Below are 7500 nucleotides of genomic sequence, written 5' to 3' on the forward strand. Positions count from 1 at the left end.
GAGTCCTCAAGCCGACTTTTAAGCAAAAGAGGAATTTTAGTCCTCAAGGTGATACTTTAGAAGATTTAGAATCTGTGTTCATCTAACAAATTAATTTATCTGGCAGCCACTGCGCTCTATCTTCATCTCGTGAAAAAACACAAACTGAGTCCCTACCCCAAATTAGAACTGGATCTGGACCCTTCCATTTGTTAGTCAGGGGGTCCTTCTATTTTACCAATGTATTAAGTGACCAATTGCTCTTTAATAGCTTTTTCTACTAGCTGTAAGGCCAGCAATCCTTCTGAGGTTAGGGATCTAGGGGAAGTGGGGGATGGGCTCTGAATTAACTTTGCTAGGTAATTTAGAATATAGGAATCTCTAACATTGGACTGAATATTAGGACCAGTCTAAGATTGAGTTAGAATGGCTGGTCACACTGAAGAAAGGAGAAAAATCATTATGACTCTATTAAATGACTAATTTTACTAAGTCTGAATATACAGTCTCTGATGTACTATTGCCATAAAGTTAAAAGGCTAGAAGCTAGTCTAAACTGGAAAAATGACAAGTAAGGATGGATCTAAAACATGAATTTAATTTAGTTTTTTAGTCAATTCAATCAGGACATGAGTCAACTTACCTACCAGCTCGTCACACGAATTTACTAATATGCTTCTGCAGCGTTCTGTGGAGAAAACCTGTTTTTCCCTTTTCTAATAAGGTAGTTGTTTTAGGATTAATCTATAAGCCAATAAGTAGATCCCTTTAAGATACTATAAAGCATTTATTAAACTCTTTGACATTAAAATATTAGATTTTGAAAATAAAGGTAAGACTTAGATAGTGTGCATGGGAATGCACTAAATAGTATGCACGGGGATACAATTTCTCTCTCTTTTTGCCTTTTAAGAAGTTAAAGTTTTAAAATTTTACAATACCTAAACTTTTGAATTAGTAACTAGTTGACAAAACATTTTAAATACTTGGCTGTAAAGGGGCAGTGACTAATTGCACTTTTAATCAATTTTCTTAAGGAGCAGTTGTAACTAGAAGGTTTGCAAAGTTATTAAGAGTCACATGTGCATAATTTATTTATTTATTAACTAGAAATATGCATAAGCAATTGTAAATTTGAGAATTAATAGTATCTGAGGGATGAACAATTTAAGCAATTGCGAGCTCAGAGATATGGCATTGACTATTAATATACAAATTAAGGTTTGATTGTTCAGCATTTTAAAACACCATCTACAGCACACAACTAGATCATCTGTGCTGGAACAGGGAAAACTGTGTCTTAAGACTCCGCCCCACAGAAGCTAGTTGGGCCCACATGGGCCAACGATTGGCTGGGAGGATGAGAAAAATGACTTTACAATAATGTTTTCTTTTTGGCCAAAGAATTGTTTTGGGCAAAACCAATTTTTAATTACCAATTAATAACAATTATAAAAGCTTTATTTTTTGTAGAAACTTTTGTAGTAAACTAAAACCCTAAGTAATAAAAGGATATTGTCTCTGAATCTTTTGGGTGAGAGCAAGGATTTAAGGTAAACTTTAAGAAGCATTAGTTAATAAAATACTTTTCACTTAAGAAACAATATACACTGAAAGATTAAAACTCTTGGCTTCTTGTATAGAAGCAGAAACAATAAAATTTTTTCTTACATAATGTAAAGTTACATTAGCCATACCTAGAGGCAAAATTTTCTAGTGATTACAGTTCACTAGAAGCAAAACTCTTTAAATTTAAGCATTATTTTAAACATCTGAATAGATCTGTAACACTGTTAAAAAGAATTTCTCTTGAACACAGGGAAAAATCTTTCTCAGGCACTGTTTGCAAAACAAAAGAAAGGCCACAAGCCGCTCTGGGGCTGCCCAGAGCCCTGCATTGACTCAAACGTAAAATACTTTTTAATCTGAGCATCCTGGCCCTCTTGTAATAAGGACCGATTCTAGAGAAACAATATAACTGTCTACGCCTCTAAATTATGATACTCTTTCTTAAGATGACTTACAGTTAAAACGTTCTTCACAACTTTAGTGTTGTGAAAAAATTGCCCGTACTGCAGTTTCCTGCCAGGCAGCAACTATAACCAAACTGTTTGTCTAATCTATTTACAAAGACAAACATAACTAGATAACTCTGTCACAGTTTTGTATGAAGTGAGCTGTATGAGCGCTCTCATAAGATGATTACTCTTGTAATTATCTTAATTACAGTATACAGGTGAATTAAAGATCTTAAATTTGAAATCAAACTGCAAGCTGCAGTCAATGGAACAATAGCAGTTTTAACCATAATTTTTAAGTTTTTTGTGCAAGGTTAGGATAATACCTGTAACCTTGGGAAAGCAAAACCCAAGTTTAAAACAATTTATTATCTTTAAAATCAATATTAGAAGCATTACTATCATATTACGAAGTTTGGATGTCAATTAATACCTATGAATACCTATTAAAGCAAGCTTTAATGCTTTAATAAAGAGACATTGCTTTAAATCTTATTTTAAATTTTACTATTTAGGATACGAATCACATTAATTATTACCTAAACTAGAAATATTGTTAGAGACCCAGCCTCTTGGGCTGCCTTATGCCATGTGTCGGAAGGACTCTAAACTTGAGTTATCAAATTTAACACTAACCATCTGTAGCAATGTAACAATTATTAATCTTAGCCAACAACTTATGAGCTGATTGTGAAAACACTCAGAGCACATTACCAATAAAAAAGAACCAAATGAAGCAGTTACATTTAGACCAATCAGAGAATAATAATTTTTGTAGCTACAACCATAAAAATAAAAAACACTTTACCATTGTCAAACACATTAATCATGAACCATTTATTAGCTTTTTTACTCTGAAACTTAGAGGCTGTGCACTTGCCCTTATTTCCTAAAACGAACAGTTTTTCCAGCAGGGGCCCTCTCGCCACGTGTCTGATTCCTGGCTGAAACACGTGGCAGCTCTCGGCTTTGCAGATAAAGTTTTTTATACCATCTTTATTATCCAACACAAAACATAGAACATTCATTCATACAGACTGGACACGAACATACATGAATTGAACACGAGAACAGATTGGTGCACCGGACATTAGACAAGACACAAAAGGGAACAGAGTACTCCTGCTATAAGGCCCAGAGAGATATTTCTCTCTGCTTTTTGGGACATTTTCCTCCCTTATGATGCATTTTTTATTAACTGGGGCAATCCGCCTATTCCTTTTAATAAACCCTTTCTTTTCTCACACCTCATGTAGCTTCGGAGAGCTACGGCCTACCGCCTATTACCCAGCTCCTCACTGCTGAACCTAAGTTAACTAGCGCTCGGGTTTAACGCTGTCTCAGCTTAGCCCATACCTTCTCCGGTATGAATTTCCCTTATCCTTTATTTTATGGAGCTCCGAACCAGCAGCGTCTCTTCCAAAAATCCTTTGCCGTTTCTCAGCCCCACGTTGGGCGCCAATTGTTGTGTCCGGCCAGCAGACCACAACCTGGGTTCTAGCCTGGAAAGGCATTTTGGAAACCTGGAAGAGAAGAGGGGCTAGGTGGCGAGAGAAAAGAATGTAGCCAAGACAGTTACTCTGATCAAGGCTCAAATTTTATTGTTGCGACACTAGTTATGAAGGAAGGGGGAGGGGACCCGATTCCCGCCGAATAATCTCTGGTCCAGTAGAAAGGTGCACGTGTGTGGCTCCGCAGGTTCCAGCAGTGGGCGTGGCAGAACGAATGAGCAGGAAGCTCCACCCCTGAGCAAGCAGGTTTCAGGCTAGGGGAGGGGAGACTACAGGCCTTGAATTCCTGATCTTTCCAAGACTTTTATCATGAATGGGTGTTGGATTTTGTCAAATGCTTTTTCAGCATCTAACAAGATTATCATGTGGTTTTTGTCTTTGAGTTTGTTTATATAGTGATTATATTGATGGATTTCCGTATATTAAACCATCCTTGCATTCCTGGCATAAAGCCTACTTGATCATGATGGATGATTGTTTTGATATGTTCTTGGATTCGGTTAGAGAGAAATTTATTGAGTATTTTTGCATTGATATTCATAAGGGAAATTGGTCTGATTGATGTTCTCTTTCTTTGTTGGATCCCTGTGTGGTTTAGGTATCAGAGTAATTGTGGCTTCATAGAATGAATTGGGTAGAGTACCTTCTGTTTCTATTTTGTGGAATAGTTTGAGAAGATTGGAATTAGGTCTTCTTTGTAGGTCTGATAGAACTCTGCACTAAACCCATCTGGTCCTGGGCTATTTTTAGTTGGGAGACTATTGATGACTGCTTCTATTTCTTTAGGGGAAATGGGACTGTTTAGATTGTTAATCTGATCCTGATTTAACTTTGGTACCTGGTATCCATCTAGGAAGTTGTCCATTTCATCCAGGTTTTCTAGTTTTGTTGAGTATAACATTTTGTAGTAGGATCTGATGAATTTTTGGGTTTCTTCAGGATCTGTTGTTATGTCTCTTTTTTCATTTCTGATTTTGTTAATTAGGATACTGCCCTGTGCCCTCTAGTTAGTCTGGCTAAGGGTTTATCTATCTTGTTGATTTTGTCAAAGAACCAGCTCCTGACTTGGTTGATTCTTTGAATAGTTCTTTTTGTTTCCACTCGGTTGGTTTCAGCCCCGAGTTTGATTATTTCCTGCCCTCTACTCCTCTTCGGTGAATTTGCTTCTTTTAGTTCTAGAGCTTCTAAGTATGCTGTCAGTCTGCTAGTGTATGTTTTCTCTAGTTTCTTTTTGGAGGCACTCAGGGCTGTGAGTTTTCCTTTTAGGACTGCCTTCATTGTGTCCCAGAAGTTTGTGTATGTTGTGGCTTCATTTTCATTAACTTCTAAAAAGTCTTTAATTTCTTTCTTTATTTCATCCTTGATCAAGGAATCATTGAGTAGAGTGTTGTTCAGTTTCCACGTGAATGTTGGCTTTCTATTATTTATGCTGTTATCAAAGATCAGCCTTAGTCTGTAGTGATCAGATAGGATTCATGGGATAATTTCAATATTTTATGTCTGTGGAGGCCTGTTTTGTGACCAATTATATGGTCAGTTTTTGAGGAGGTACCATGTGGTGTTGAGAAGAAGGTATATCCTTTTGTTTTAGGATAAAATGTTCTGTAGATATCTATTAAGTCCATTTGTTTCATAACTTTTGTTAGTGTCCATGTGTCTTTGTTTAGTTTGTTTCCAGGATCTCTCCATTGGTGAGAATAGGGTGTTGAAGTCTCCCACCATTATTGTGTAAGGTGCAATGTGTGCTTCGAGCTTTACTAAAATTTCTTTAATGAATGTGGCTGCCCTTGTATTTTTAGCATAGATATTCAGAATTGAGAGTTCATCTTGGTAGATTTTACCTTTGATGAGTATGAAGTGCCCCTCCTTGTCTTTTTTGATAACTTTGGGTTGGAAGTCGATTTTATTCAATATTAGAATGGCTACTCCAGCTTGTTTCTTAGGACCATTTGCTTGGAAAATTGTTTTCCAGCCTTTCACTCTGAGGTTGTGTCTGTCTTTTTCCATGAGGTGGGTTTCCTGTAAGCAGCAAAATGTTGGGTCATGTTTGTGTAGCCAGTCTATTAGTCTATGTCGTTTTATTGGGGATTTGAGCCCATTGATGTTAAGAGAAATTAAAGAAAAGTAATTGTTGCTTCCTGTTATTTTTGTTGTTAAAGTTGGGATTCTTTTTTTGTGGCTGTCCTCTTTTAGGTTTGTTGAAGGATTACTTTCTTGCTTTTTCTAGGGTGTAGTTTCCATCCTTGTGTTGGTGTTTTCCCTTTATTATCCTTTGAAGGGCTGGATTCATGGAAAGTTATTGTGTGAATTTCGTTTTATCATGGAATACTTTGGTTTCTCCACCTATGGTAATTGAGAGTTTTGCTGGGTATAGTAGGCTGGGCAGGCATTTGTGTTCTCTTAGGGTCTTTATAACATCTGTCCAGGATCTTCTGGCTTTCATAGTCTCTGGTGAAAAGTCTGGGATAATTCTAATAGGCTTGCCTTTATATGTTACTTGACCTTTTCCCCTTACTGCTTTTAATATTCTATCTTTATTTAGTGCATTTGTTGTTCTGATTATTATGTGTCGGGAGGAATTTCTTTTCTGTTCCAATCTATTTGCAGTTCTGTAGGCTTCTTTTATGTTCATGGGCATCTCTTTCTTTAGGTTTGGGAAGTTTTCTTCTATAATTTTGTTCAAGATATTTGCTGGCCCTTTAAGTTGAAAATCTTCATTCCTCTTGCAGGGAAGGTGCACAAAGGTCTGGTGTCAGACCTGCCTACTGGCTGAAGATGAATTCCCAAAACAGGGCCTGTCGCAGAAGATGTTTTGCCTCAGGAGCCAGGGAGCTGACCTGCGCAGACTGGTCTCCAAAGGACCTGGGACACAAGATGGCTCACTCACTGCTCAGGCAGTAAGAGTCCTACCAGGCAGACACCTCTTCTCTGGCGGGAAAGGTACCTGGATGTATGGAGCTCAAAAAGAGAGTCTGTCCTAGAACCTGTGTAGCTTCTGCCTGTCCCAGAAGCTGTGTTGTTTCTGCAGTCTGCACTCTCCCCTGCGTAGACTGATCTCTGAGGGACTGGGGCACAAGATTATAATTGGTTTTCTATTGTTTTCAGTAAAGCATAGTTTTAAGTTATAATTATGAGTCCCTTCAATCTCTTAATTAAAAAAAAAAAAAAGACAAACCACAAGTCTTAGTTGAAAACTAAGTAGTAGTATGGAATACTAAAACATGGCCCGTGCAATTACTCCCTACAGCATATACGGTATAACTCAAGTGTCTTGATCTTAGATACCTAGCACCCATTAAATGCTGGGAATGGTGGCATATGTCTGTTACCAAAATACTGGGTGTATAAAGGGAGCAATGACAGGCAGATCCCCGGAATCTGGTGCCATTGTGTCTGGCTATATCATCAAGCTACTGGTTTAGTGAGAGATTCTGTTTCAAAAGATATAGTAAAAAGCAATAGAAAAAGCTACCCAATATTGACGATTGATCTCCACACACACATGCATACATGTGTATTCACAATATATGTACCTGTGCACATATACAAATATGTACAAACATGCACACACTATATATACATATATACACAGATGTGTGTGTGTGTATATATATATATATATATATATAGTAGTTGTGGTGATGAAAAAAATCTTAAAATTAATATTAAACTGTGGCTTTTGTTGAATAGAAACTTAAGGTACTGGCTTTTTAAGATCACTGGGAATAGGCTTAGAATGCAGGGTAGGAGAAATGTGATTACAAGTGTTGACAATTAAATGTTCAATGCTTTGGCAGAAACAATTGATAGTAATAGTGCTCTTTCAAGACAGATCCAGACTTCATGCTTAGATTCTGATAATCATGAATGATGTGATGTACCAATAAGGAACTCAGCTTGGAAAGAAGGCCAGCTCTTCCTTCTGAATCTATGAAATGAACGCATGGCTGGGTGAAGAGTGATGAATAATCAGCCTGCATGGGGTGGAGAAT

The sequence above is a fragment of the Mus musculus genome, chromosome 2 (assembly GCF_000001635.26).
Source record: "Mus musculus strain C57BL/6J chromosome 2, GRCm38.p6 C57BL/6J".
NCBI lineage: Eukaryota > Metazoa > Chordata > Mammalia > Rodentia > Muridae > Mus > Mus musculus.